The 13,348-nt window shown below is 47.1% G+C and overlaps 8 non-coding genes and 2 pseudogenes across 8 annotated transcripts; 5 read left to right on the plus strand and 5 right to left on the minus strand.

Moving 5' to 3' along the window:
- Positions 1 to 15: 15 nt before the first annotated feature.
- On the minus strand, positions 16 to 89 carry TRNAN-AUU (transfer RNA asparagine (anticodon AUU)). Its single transcript has one exon. It is a non-coding gene; the product is annotated as a tRNA-Asn (tRNA).
- Positions 90 to 1,393: 1,304 nt separating this feature from the next.
- Positions 1,394 to 1,557, plus strand: LOC135044999 (U1 spliceosomal RNA). The gene has a single exon (XR_010237535.1). It is a non-coding gene; the product is annotated as a U1 spliceosomal RNA (small nuclear RNA).
- A 152-nt stretch (positions 1,558 to 1,709) lies between these two features.
- Positions 1,710 to 1,851, plus strand: LOC135045264 (U1 spliceosomal RNA; annotated as a pseudogene).
- A 692-nt stretch (positions 1,852 to 2,543) lies between these two features.
- Positions 2,544 to 2,707, plus strand: LOC135044974 (U1 spliceosomal RNA). The gene has a single exon (XR_010237510.1). It is a non-coding gene; the product is annotated as a U1 spliceosomal RNA (small nuclear RNA).
- A 152-nt stretch (positions 2,708 to 2,859) lies between these two features.
- On the plus strand, positions 2,860 to 3,001 carry LOC135045265 (U1 spliceosomal RNA; annotated as a pseudogene).
- Positions 3,002 to 3,693: 692 nt separating this feature from the next.
- On the plus strand, positions 3,694 to 3,857 carry LOC135044885 (U1 spliceosomal RNA). The gene has a single exon (XR_010237421.1). It is a non-coding gene; the product is annotated as a U1 spliceosomal RNA (small nuclear RNA).
- A 3,289-nt stretch (positions 3,858 to 7,146) lies between these two features.
- Positions 7,147 to 7,309, minus strand: LOC135045177 (U1 spliceosomal RNA). The gene has a single exon (XR_010237705.1). It is a non-coding gene; the product is annotated as a U1 spliceosomal RNA (small nuclear RNA).
- A 152-nt stretch (positions 7,310 to 7,461) lies between these two features.
- On the minus strand, positions 7,462 to 7,625 carry LOC135045025 (U1 spliceosomal RNA). Its single transcript, XR_010237560.1, has one exon. It is a non-coding gene; the product is annotated as a U1 spliceosomal RNA (small nuclear RNA).
- Positions 7,626 to 8,299: 674 nt separating this feature from the next.
- On the minus strand, positions 8,300 to 8,462 carry LOC135045147 (U1 spliceosomal RNA). Its single transcript, XR_010237676.1, has one exon. It is a non-coding gene; the product is annotated as a U1 spliceosomal RNA (small nuclear RNA).
- Positions 8,463 to 8,614: 152 nt separating this feature from the next.
- On the minus strand, positions 8,615 to 8,778 carry LOC135045040 (U1 spliceosomal RNA). The gene has a single exon (XR_010237574.1). It is a non-coding gene; the product is annotated as a U1 spliceosomal RNA (small nuclear RNA).
- Between the last annotated feature and the right edge of the window lie 4,570 nt (positions 8,779 to 13,348).

Below are 13,348 nucleotides of genomic sequence, written 5' to 3' on the forward strand. Positions count from 1 at the left end.
TTACAAGGTCAATTACATCCCTGGGTGGGATTGAACCACCAACCTTTTGGTTAATAGCCAAACATGCTAACCGATTGCGCCACAGAGACACCTTGCGAAAGTCAATACTGACAAAGGCTAATAAGCATTCATCTAGAACGTTTCCTAGAAAAACTTTAAAAAGTCAATAATCTGGAGAATTTTTGTAAGAAACACATTGGTACTTTCCCATGATGAGTGAGTGCTTCAGGATTTCTTGCACTTACATGGGCTATTAACCAAAAGGTTGGTGGTTCAATCCCACCCAGGGATGTAATTGACCTTGTCATCAGATTTTGGTGATCTTTAAGTAGACAAGTCAAAATTTCAAACCCCCTCTTATGGTGTAGGGTACCTGGCCTTCTCTGACGTAATCAGAGTTAGATTTAATTAAGTGATTTTATAAAAAACAGCTAGGAAGCACAATTTAGCAGTGGGTTGCAGAGAAAAAAATAACATTTTAAACCTACCGGTAATTTTTTTCTCTCGTAGTCCGTAGAGGATGATGGGGACTCCGTAAGGACCATGGGGGATAGACGGGCTCCGCAGCAGACATGGGCACTTTAAGAAAGACTTTAGATCTGGGTGTGCACTGGCTCCTCCCTCTATGCCCCTCCTCCATACCTCAGTTAGAGAAACTGTGCCCAGAGGAGACGGACAGTACGAGGAAAGGATTTTTGTTAATCCAAGGTCAAGATTCATACCAGCCACACCAATCACACCGTATAACTTGTGATATACTACCCAGTTAACAGTATGAAAACAACATAGCATCAGTCCAAGACCGATGAAAACTAACATATAACCCTTATGTAAGCAATAACTATATACAAGTCTTGCAGAAGTAGACCGCACTTGGGACGGGCACCCAGCATCCTCTACGGACTACGAGAAAAAGATTTACCGGTAGGTTTAAAATCTTATTTTCTCTTACGTCCTAGAGGATGCTGGGGACTCCGAAAGGACCATGGGGATTATACCAAAGCTCCCAAACGGGCAGGAGAGTGCGGATGACTTTGCAGCACCGATTGAGCAAACAGGAGGTCCTCCTCAGCCAGGGTATCAAACTTATAGAACTTTGCAAAGGTGTTTGAACCAACTTTGACCCACTGCTTGGATGACATCACCATATGCAAATCCATCTGCGGCAGGCCTTCCCCCAGGAATGCTTGCACTAGTTGTTGCATTTGGTTTGTTGTTTGGGGGTGCTTCAGTATTAGGCAGCCTTCTGCCCTCCCATGTTCATCTGAAAATATGTGTTCTCCCTGCAGTTGTTGTCCCCAGATGAGAGTTCCCTTGTGCTGCCTCAGTTGAATCTCCTTTACTTGACAGAGATGTGCCTGAGCAGCGGCCCTCCCCAGCCCTATCCCAAATCATACTTATTTTGCATAGGAGATACCATGGTCATGAAGATTGTTCTCCCAGGGTTAGGTTAATTCATTGCATTCTGGGTATGCTGACCCCTGTGATTTCCCCAAATGTGGGAAACTCAACTGGATTATTTGTGGTAGTGGGGGACTGTGTTTGTGCTTTCCTCTGGTCAGCTCTGGTAAAAGTCAGATTTCTTTGTCTCAGATCTTCCTCTAGCCTTGTTCTTCTTTCGAGAGTTCCCTTGTGCTGCCTCAGTTGGATCTCCTTCACTTGACAGGGGGGTGCCCGAGCAGCGACCCTCCCCAGCTCTAGCCCAACTCCTACTTACCTGCCAGGTGAGATACTATGATCATGAAGATGCTTCTCCCAGGGCAAGGCTCACCCATTGCACTCTGGGTGTGCTGCCCCTGCGATTTCCCCAAATGTGGGAAACTTGACTGCATAATTTGTGTTTCCCCTGGTCGGCTCTCATATAATTCAGATCTCTTTGTCTCAGGTCTCTCTCCAGCCTAGTTTGCTGTCTGTTTCCACTTCTTTTTTCTTGAGCCCCTCCCTTCTATACCCTTGTGCACTATCCTGACTTCTCCCGTCTGCTTACTTTGTGCCTTCCAACGCACAATACAAACTACAGGTAGTGCTGCAGGGCCCACACCCTTTTACTTGCTTTACAGAGCAGCTCTGGAGCTGTTACAGTGCCCAGCTGCTGCAAGAAATCAGCTTGAATGCTTCAGGGGCTGGGGCATAGCCAACATGAGCCCCACACCGAAGGAGGGTGGAGGTGTTTAATGCGAACTAGGGGTCATCCAAGCGCCGCAAAAGGCCGCCATGCCCTGCACACCCCTTTATTCTTTTCATATGCAGACGAGGGTTGAAGCCAACTTTGACCCACTGCTTGGATGACATCACCATATTCAAATCCATCTGCTGCAGGCCTTCCCCCAGGAATGCTTGCACTAGTTGTTGCATTTGGTTTGTTGTTTGGGGGTGCTTCAGTATTAGGCAGCCTTCTGCCCTCCCATGTTCATCTGAAAATATGTGTTCTCCCTGCAGTTGTTGTCCCCAGATGAGAGTTCCCTTGTGCTGCCTCAGTTGAATCTCCTTTACTTGACAGAGATGTGCCTGAGCAGCGGCCCTCCCCAGCCCTATCCCAAATCATACTTATTTTGCATAGGAGATACCATGGTCATGAAGATTGTTCTCCCAGAGTTAGGTTCATTCATTGCATTCTGGGTATGCTGACCCCTGTGATTTCCCCAAATGTGGGAAACTCAACTGCATTATTTGTGGTAGTGGGGGACTGTGTTTGTGCTTTCCTCTGGTCAGCTCTGGTAAAAGTCAGATTTCTTTGTCTCAGATCTTCCTCTAGCCTTGTTCTTCTTTCGAGAGTTCCCTTGTGCTGCCTCAGTTGGATCTCCTTCACTTGACAGGGGGGTGCCCGAGCAGCGACCCTCCCCAGCTCTAGCCCAACTCCTACTTACCTGCCAGGTGAGATACTATGATCATGAAGATGCTTCTCCCAGGGCAAGGCTCACCCATTGCACTCTGGGTGTGCTGCCCCTGCGATTTCCCCAAATGTGGGAAACTTGACTGCATAATTTGTGTTTCCCCTGGTCGGCTCTCATATAATTCAGATCTCTTTGTCTCAGGTCTCTCTCCAGCCTAGTTTGCTGTCTGTTTCCACTTCTTTTTTCTTGAGCCCCTCCCTTCTATACCCTTGTGCACTATCCTGACTTCTCCCGTCTGCTTACTTTGTGCCTTCCAACGCACAATGCAAACTACAGGTAGTGCTGCAGGGCCCACACCCTTTTACTTGCTTTACAGAGCAGCTCTGGAGCTGTTACAGTGCCCAGCTGCTGCAAGAAATCAGCTTGAATGCTTCAGGGGCTGGGGCATAGCCAACATGAGCCCCACACCGAAGGAGGGTGGAGGTGTTTAATGCGAACTAGGGGTCATCCAAGCGCCGCAAAAGGCCGCCATGCCCTGCACACCCCTTTTTTCTTTTCATATGCAGACGAGGGTTGAAGCCAACTTTGACCCACTGCTTGGATGACATCACCATATGCAAATCCATCTGCTGCAGGCCTTCCCCCAGGAATGCTTGCACTAGTTGTTGCATTTGGTTCGTTGTTTGGGGGTGCTTCAGTTTTAGGCAGCCTTCTGCCCTCCCATGTTCATCTGAAAATATGTGTTCTCCCTGCAGTTGTTGTCCCCAGATGAGAGTTCCCTTGTGCTGCCTCAGTTGAATCTCCTTTACTTGACAGAGATGTGCCTGAGCAGTGGCCCTCCCCAGCCCTATCCCAAATCATACTTATTTTGCATAGGAGATACCTTGGTCATGAAGATTGTTCTCCCAGGGTGAGGTTCATTCATTGCATTCTGGGTATGCTGACCCCTGTGATTTCCCCAAATGTGGGAAACTCGACTGCATTATTTGTGGTAGTGGGGGACTGTGTTTGTGCTTTCCTCTGGTCAGCTCTGGTAAAAGTCAGATTTCTTTGTCTTAGATCTTCCTCTAGCCTTGTTCTTCTTTCGAGAGTTCCCTTGTGCTGCCTCAGTTGGATCTCCTTCACTTGACAGGGGGTGCCCAAGCAGCAATCCTCCACAGCTCTAGCCCAACTCCTACTTACCTGCCAGGTGAGATACTATGATCTTCACTGTTAGGGCAATCAGGATGTGGAATTCCCTGCCAGGGAAGGTGGTAATGGCGGACTCTGTAATTGGATTTAAAAAAGGAATGGATACATTTCTGAATGAAAAAGCTATCCAAGGTTATAATACTTAAAATATCAACATGGTTAATCCGGGGGTAACATGAGTTGTAGTAGTTAACTAGTCATAAAACATTATTCAGCAAGTATGTAGAATCATCACAACTTAAAACAGGTTGAACACGATGGGCAATTTGCCTCTTTTCAACCTCAAAAACTATATTACTATATGTTACTATATTACTATGTTACTGTAGTATACAGAACACCACAATGTAATGAGCAGTGATAGTGAGCACTGATGAGGATACTAGAACTGACACTGAGCAGCAAGATGCAGCACTGGACTATTAGTAATGTACTGTAGTATGCTGAGCACCACAATGCAGCACAAGACAATGAGCAGTGATACTGAGCACTGATGAGGATACTACTGAGAACTGACACTGAGCAGGAGAGACACACTACTAGTATTACTGAGCAGCAATAAGTAACCACTGATACTGAGCACTGATATTGAGATTTCCACTGAGAGAACATAGCCACGTCCTCTCCGCTCCCTCTTCAATGCACGAGTAAAAATGGCGGCAACGCGCAGCTCTTTATATGAAATCCGAATCTCGCGAGAATCCGACAGCGGGATGATGACATTTTCCCTTGTTCAGGTTTTCCGAGTCAGGCGGGAACAACCGAGCCTGCCTCGGACCAGTGTAAACCACGTGGAGTTCGTGGGGAATTCGGTTCTCGGAGAACCGAACCCGCTCCTCTCTACCTTATACCCATATATTTTTTTATTTTCAATCTAAGCCCCTGCAGTTTTCTGTAAGCATCTGCTTCGCTATGATGATCAACAAGTCACAAGGGCAAACACTCAGGGCTTGAGGCGTAGATCTTAGGACCAGCTGCTACAAGCATGGCAGAGGTGTCACTATCACTGGTGACACCCAGAGAGGTGGCGAAGGAGATTGTAATGCAGTGCGCGCAGATAAGCAGCGCAATGGTAAAAAGGAGGCATGGTTTCATAGGTAGGGGCGTGGCCTGGTGGCCTGAATCTACATTTTGTTGCTCCGGGTGTCCCGGGGGTTGGGGGCTTCACCCGGGGACTAGTGTGTGAGCGGTGCTGGCTCCTGCACAGTGACAGGACATGGCCACCCAGCATGACGCCTCCCTTCTTGACCAATCTGTAATTGCAGTCGCACTGCAGTTCAGCGTGATCATAAAAAATGGTGTAGCCTCCTGCTGGTGCAGACTGTATGTGCGCGCAGGAAGCCGCCACCATTTTTGTGATCACAGCGGCTGAATGTGATGTCATACAGCCGCTGTGACCACGCCCCCTGTGTCTCCTCCGTTGCAGACCCCATTTTGAAGCCTTGCCCCCGCACCGCTCCATCCCTGACTTGGAAATGGAGTGTTGCTGACCCCCCTCTCCCCCCCTGCCCCGATTGACAGGCAGAGGCGATCGCATTCTCTGCGGGGTGCCGCAGAAAATGCAGGCACATGCGTATGCTCTTAGCAATTTTTGCAGTTGGATCGCTTACTGTGATTGCAATCCAACCTGAATCAGGCCCTATTACCTATCACAATGCGCTGCGGGCAGTACAAAATTGGTTTAATATGGGAGAAAAAACCCCAGACCTGTGCTCCTTAACTGTACCTGGTGGCTCGTGGAGCGGCTGCCCAGTAATCAGTGTCCACGCCAGTGCACACACGGTCCACCCCCTACGGCCACGCTCCCCTTCATCAGCGGCCTCGTGATCCGGAAGGGCGGTGCGTGTGTGACTGACCTTAGGAAGAAACCGGAGCCTCCGCTGCAGTGACCCAGCAACCAGGGCACGGGAGTATACAGCGCCGCTGGGAGTGATGAAGCTGCAGTAAAGATGTCTATTAGACCTAGCCTGCTGCAGCCCTTGTAGATTCTCATAAAACAAGTTCTTCTTTTCTTGTCAAAATTAATAGCTAAGAATAGGCTGCCTGAGGCAGGCCCCTGTTAAGTGGCCTGCTACTGAAGGCACCAACTACAAACTGAGCTCCCTGTTCATGGAAGCGGGGTTATAGAGGAGGATGCGCTGAGCATCTTGGGAACAGTCAAAAGCTTTGAGCCGGTTGGTGCCTCAGATCAAGATCCTACTCTACACCCCAATGTGAATCCTTGTGGAGTCCAGTGTACCCCACAGAAGAAATTAATGTGTCACACCCATTGGCAGCAACCTTAGAATAGCTGCTGACGGGCACAATTGAGAAAGGAAGGGGGGGGGGGGACATTTGAATCCAGCACATAAATGCAATTCAAATATGTAATTTGTACCTTCCTATTTTAAAATATAATGGATGAACCTCACCCTGTGAGAACAATCTTCATGATCAAGAGATCTCATATGCAAAATAAGTATGAGTTGGGATAGGGCTGGGGAGGGTGGCTGCTCGGGCAGCCCCTCCCCCGTCAAGTTAAGGAGATTCAACTGAGGAAGCACAAGGGAACTCTCGTCTGGGGACAACAACTGCAGGGAGACCACATCTTTTCAGATGAACATGGGAGGGCGGAAGGCTGCCTAATACTGAAGCACCATCAAATATCAAACCATATGCAACAACTAGTACAAGCATTCCTGGGGGAAGGTCTGCAGAAGACGGATTTGCATACGGTGATGTCATCCAAGCAGTGGGCCAAAGTTGGCTGGAACCCTCATTTGCATATGAAAAGAGAAAAGGGGCATGCAGGGCATGGCGGCCTTTTGCAGTGCTTGGATGACCCCTAGTTCGCATTAAACACCCCCACCCTCCTTTGGTGTGGGGCTCATGTTGGCCATGCCCCATCCCCTGAAGCATTCAAGCTGATTTCTTGCAGCAGCTTGGCACTGTAACAGCTCCAGAGCTGCTCTGTAAGGCAAGTAAAAGGGTGTGTAGTTTGCATTGTGCATTGGAAGGCACAAAGTAAGCAGACAGGAGGAGAAGTCAGGATAGTGCACAAGGGTATAAAAGGGAGGGGCTCAAGAAAAAAGAAGTGGAAACAGACAGCAAACTAGGCTGGAGAGAGACCTGAGACAAAGAGATCTGAATTATACGAGAGCCGACCAGGGGAAACACAAATTATGCAGTCAAGTTTCCCACATTTGGGGAAATCGCAGGGGCAGCACACCCAGAGTGCAATGGGTGAGCCTTGCCCTGGGAGAAGCACCTTCATGATCATAGTATCTCACCTGGCAGGTAAGTAGGAGTTGGGCTTGAGCTGGGGAGGGTCGCTGCTCGGGCACCCCCCTGTCAAGTGAAGGAGATCCAACTGAGGCAGCACAAGGGAACTCTCGAAAGAAGAACAAGGCTAGAGGAAGATCTGAGACAAAGAAATCTGACTTTTACCAGAGCTGACCAGAGGAAAACACAAACACAGTCCCCCACTACCACAAATAATGCAGTCGAGTTACCCACATTTGGGGAAATCACAGGGGTCAGCATACCCAGAATGCAATGAATGAACCTCACCCTGGGAGAATAATCTTCATGACCATGGTATCTCCTATGCAAAATAAGTATGATTTGGAATAGGGCTGGGGAGGGCCGCTGCTCAGGCACATCTCTGTCAAGTAAAGGAGATTCAACTGAGGCAGCACAAGGGAACTCTCATCTGGGGACAACAACTGCAGGGAGAACACATATTTTCAGATGAACATGGGAGGGCAGAAGGCTGCCTAATACTGAAGCACCCCCAAACAACAAACCAAATGCAACAACTAGTGCAAGCATTCCTGGGGGAAGGCCTGCCGCAGATGGATTTGCATATGGTGATGTCATCCAAGCAGTGGGTCAAAGTTGGCTTCAACCCTCGTCTGCATATGAAAAGAGAAAAGGGGCGTGCAGGGCATGGCGGCCTTTTGCGGCGCTTGGATGACCCTTAGTTTGCATTAAACACCCCCACCCTCCTTCGGTGTGGGTCTCATGTTGGCCATGCCCCAGCCCCTGAAGCATTCAAGCTGATTTCTTGCGGCAGCTTGGCACTGTAACAGCTCCAGAGCTGCTCTGTAAGGCAAGTAAAAGGTTGTGGGCCCTGCAGCACTACCTGTAGTTTGCATTGTGCATTGGAAGGCACAAAGTAAGCAGACAGGAGGAGAAGTCAGGATAGTGCACAAGGGTATAAAAGGGAGGGGCTCAAGAAAAAAGAAGTGGAAACAGACAGCAAACTAGGCTGGAGAGAGACCTGAGACAAAGAGATCTGAATTACACGAGAGCCGACCAGGGGAAACACAAATTCTGCAGTCAAGTTTCCCACATTTGGGGAAATCGCAGGGGCAGCACACCCAGAGTGCAATGGGTGAGCCTTGCCCTGGGAGAAGCACCTTCATGATCATAGTATCTCACCTGGCAGGTAAGTAGGAGTTGGGCTAGAGCTTGGGAGGGTCGCTGCTCGGGCACCCCCCTGTCAAGTGAAGGAGATCCAACTGAGGCAGCACAAGGGAACTCTCGAAAGAAGAACAAGGCTAGAGGAAGATCTGAGACAAAAAAATGTGACTTTTACCAGAGCTGACCAGAGGAAAACACAAACACAGTCCCCCACTACAACAAATAATGCAGTCAAGTTTCCCACATTTGGGGAAATCACAGGGGTCAGCATACCCAGAATGCAATGAATGAACCTCACCCTTGGAGAACAATCTTCATGACCATGGTATCTCCTATGCAAAATAAGTATGATTTGGGATAGGGCTGGGGAGGGCCGCTGCTCAGGCACATCTCTGTCAAGTAAAGGAGATTCAACTGAGGCAGCACAAGGGAACTCTCATCTGGGGACAACAACTGCAGGGAGAACACATATTTTCAGATGAACATGGGAGGGCAGAAGGCTGCCTAATACCTTAATAGCAAAACTGTGGCAGGGCATGCTGGGATGTGTAGTTTCACAGCAGCTGGAGGGCCACAGGATGAAGACCCATGTGCTAGAACCAAACCGCAGGTACATTGAATGCTAGCAAGCTGAATGTTTAAATCCTTTTTGTTCCGCAGCATTCCAATGCGGAAGATTCCATGGAACCAGAGATTATTCCATTGAGAAGGACATGCTGCCTGGATGACTGCACTGTGCAAATTAAATCACGGAGCTAGTTGGCTTGTGGGTGGCTCTGGTGACTGGGTGGTTGGGTGGGCGGTATGTCGGAGGTGGAGCACATGCAAATGAATGTGTATCATCCAGCTAGTGAGAGAGAAAACTAATGCAGGAGTGTGCCTGCTTGTCAGTGAGTTATGCACCTTGCCAGACGTCAAATCTACATGGAGCAACTGGAGGGGACAAGAGCAGGTTTGGAAAATATAGACAGAAGAGCATATATGCTGGCGCATTCTCCATGATTGTGTCAGCTTATGTTTTGGTGCACTGCACTTTCCTCCACTAAGTTTTAGCCGTTTTGTTTAAACGCAAGTGTAGTTGCTTCTCGCTCTTTTGGCTGTGATATTGTATCGTGGTTGAAGAGTCTGCTGGAGGGATTGTTTTCTTCATTGGCGAGAGACTGAAGATATTCCAGGATGGAAGGCTTGGGAACACTATCTGTTTTTCAGTTGTGGAAGAGTTGAAAGACCGGATTGGACTACATTCTATAGTAAAGGGTATTTTTGTATTTATTAATCCTCCCTTTATATGTGTCTGTCTTTCAATAAAGCTTTGGGCTTGTGATTCCGTCACCCTCTTACACTCCACACCCATAGCCTTATTAACTATTGTATTGTTTAAATGTATAGTGCAGTTCATGATTTATAGTGTAGGCTGGCCTGTGCTGTAGTTCTTGAACTGTACTATACCGACAGCATTTGTATTGTGTTTTGGCTGTGCTGCAACACAGTACTTATGTGTGTAATGTTTATGTATGTTTTTTTTGCTTCTTTATGTCAATAAAGACTGCTTTTTCAATCCAATATCTGAAAACAATCAATGTTTATCTTTGATGGCAATAGAAGTGGTATGATATTTGCTGCTTTTGAAAGGCAATATCTGATATGTCCCCTATCTGGGAACCATATATTAAATGGCTTTTCAGAAAAGGGAGATGGGAGAAGAGCTTTCAGTACTTGTAGGACCGATGCACATTTCCTATTCTAGCCTCCAAAAACAGATTCAGTTGCATTTTCCAGCGTGTTTTGGATGCGCCTTTGCAAATGTCTTACATCGACAAACTTATTTAGTACTATTTTGCAAATAGGGTTACATTGTTGCAACATTGTGTTCCCTAATTGCTTGATTTTTTAAATGCAACAATTGATAAAAACACCTGATAACTGCTCTGCGGAGTCTTATTTTGTGTCTACTTCTTATCTACATTTAATTCCGTACCTCTAATCAAGGCATTTTTAAATGCTGGCGGCTGCCAGGACGTGAGGCCTACCTAGACTTTAGATCTGAATTTGAATGTACTTGTGAACTAACTTAATTTCCTACTTCTAAATTCATTCCTAAATTCACTACTTACATGAATCCTGTAGTTGGGCATTTTGGGACTTCGATTGTGGGCATTGTTTTGTGTCCAGACCAGCAGCAGGTGGTGTGCATTTGCTGGAAAGGCATCGAAGACCTCCGATATGCTGCATCTCCTGATGTGTGTCTCCCTCAAGTGGCTGTCAGCAAATGCCTGCTAGACACCCCATTCCAAGCTGATTGTGACATCACGGAACATGCATCATAGAACAGGCATGCTAAAACATGGGTCTTCAACCTGCGACCCTCCAGCTGCTGTGGAACTACACATCCCAGCATGCCCTGCCTCAGTTTTAGCATACCTTAATAGCAAAACTGTGGCTGGGCATGCTGGGATGTGTAGTTTCACAGCAGCTGGAGGGCCACAGGATGAAGACCCATGTGCTAGAGCCAAGCCACAGGTACATTGAATGCTAGCAAGCTGAATATTTAAATCCTTTTTGTTCCGCAGCATTCCAATGCGGAAGATTCCATGGAACCAGAGATCCTTCCATTGAGAAGGACATGCTGCCTGGATGACTACACTGTGCAAATTAAATCACGGAGCCAGTTGGTTTGTGGCTGGCTCTGGTGACTGGGTGGTTGGGTGGGTGGTGTGTCGGAGGTGGAGCACATGCAAATGATTGTGTATCATCCAGCTAGTGAGAGAGAAAACTCATGCAGGAGTGTGCCTGCTTGTCAGTGGGTTATGCACCTTGCCAGACGTTAAATCTACATAGAGCAGCTGGAGGGGACAAGAGCAGGTTTGCAAAATATAGATAGAAGAGCATATATGCTGGCGCATTCTCCATGATTGTGTCAGCTTATGTTTTGGTGCACTGCACTTTCCTCCACTAAGTTTTAGCCATTTTTGTTAAGCTCAAGTGTAGTTGCTTCTCGGCCTTTTGGCTGTGATCTTGTATTGTGGTTGAAGGGTCTGCTGGAGGGAGGGATTGCTTTCTTCATTGGCGAAAGACCAAAGATATTCCAGGATGGAAGGCTTGGGAACACTATCCGTTTTTCAATTGTGGAAGAGTTGAAAGACCGGATTGGACTACATTCTATAGTAAAGGATGTCTTTCTATTTATTAATCCTCCCCTTATATGTGTCAGTCTTTCAATAAAGCTTCGGGCTTGTGATTCCCTCACCCTCTTACACTCCACACCCATAGCCTTATTAACTGTTGTATTATTGTACAGTTTAAATGTATAGTGCAGTTCATGATTTATAGTGTAGGCTGGCCTGTGCTGTAGTTCTTGAACTGTACTATACCGTCAGCATTTGTATTGTGTTTTGGCTGTGCCGCAACGCGGTACTTATGTGTGTAATGTTTATGTATGTTTTTTTGCTTCTTTATGTGCATCGGTCCTACAAGTACTGAAAGCTCTTCTCCCATCTCCCTTTTCTGAAAAGCCATTTAATATATGGGCCCTCATTCCGAGTTGTTCGCTCGCAAGGCGAATGTAGCAGAGTTACACACGCTAAGCCGCCGCCTACTGGGAGTGAATCTTAGCTTCTTAAAATTGCGACCGACGTACGCGCAATATTGCGATTACAAACGAGTTAGCAGTTTCTGAGTAGCTTCAGACTTACTCTGCCTGTGCGATCAGTTCAGTGCTTTTCGTTCCTGGCTGACGTCATAAACACACCCAGCGTTCGCCCAGGCACTCCCACCGTTTCTCCGGCCACTCCTGCGTTTTTTCCGGAAACTGTAGCATTTCCAGCCACACGCCCCTAAAACGCCGTGCATCCGCCCAGTAACACCCATTTCCTGTCAATCACAATGCGAACGTCGGAGCGATGAAAATGCCGTGAGTAAACTTACTTTCTTCATAGTAAAGTTACTTGGCGCAGTCGCAGTGCGAACATTGCGCATGCGCACTAAGAGAATTCTCACTGCGATGCGATGAAAATCTCCGAGCGAACAACTCGGAATGAGGGCCCTGGTTCCCAGATAGGGGACATATCAGATATTGGATTTCAAAAGCATCAAATATCATACCACTTTTATTGCCATCAAAGATAAACATTGATTGTTTTCAGATATTGGCTTGAAAAAGCAGTCTTTATTGACATAAAAAAAAACATACATAAACATTACACACATAAATACAGTGTTGCAGCACAGCCAAAACACAATACAAATGCTGACGGTATAGTACAGTTCAAGAACTACAGCACAGGCCAGCCTACACTATAAATCATGAACTGCACTATACATTTAAACTATACAATAATACAACAGTTAATAAGGCTATGGGTGTGGAGTGTAAGAGGGTGAGGGATTCACAAAACCGAAGCTTTATTGTAACACAGACACATATAAGGGGAGGGTCAATAAATAGAAAGATATCCTTTACTATAGAATGTAGTCCAATCCGACCTCTGTGCTCTTCCACAACTGAAAAACAGATAGTGTTCCCAAGCCTTCCATCCTGGAATATCTTTGGTCTTTCGCCAATGAAGAAAACAATCCCTCCCTCCAGCAGACCCTTCAACCACGATACAAGATCACAGCCAAAAGGCCGAGAAGCAACTACACTTGAGCTTAACAAAAATGGCTAAAACTTAGTGGAGGAAAGTGCAGTGCACCAAAACATAAGCTGACACAATCATGGAGAATGCGCCAGCATATATGCTCTTCTATCTATATTTTGCAAACCTGCTCTTGTCCCCTCCAGCTGCTCTATGTAGATTTAACGTCTGGCAAGGTGCATAACCCACTGACAAGCAGGCACACTCCTGCATGAGTTTTCTCTCTCACTAGCTGGATGATACACAATCATTTGCATGTGCTCCACCTCCGACACACCACCCACC

This window comes from Pseudophryne corroboree, unplaced genomic scaffold, assembly GCF_028390025.1.
Source record: "Pseudophryne corroboree isolate aPseCor3 unplaced genomic scaffold, aPseCor3.hap2 scaffold_90, whole genome shotgun sequence".
Classification (NCBI taxonomy): domain Eukaryota; kingdom Metazoa; phylum Chordata; class Amphibia; order Anura; family Myobatrachidae; genus Pseudophryne; species Pseudophryne corroboree.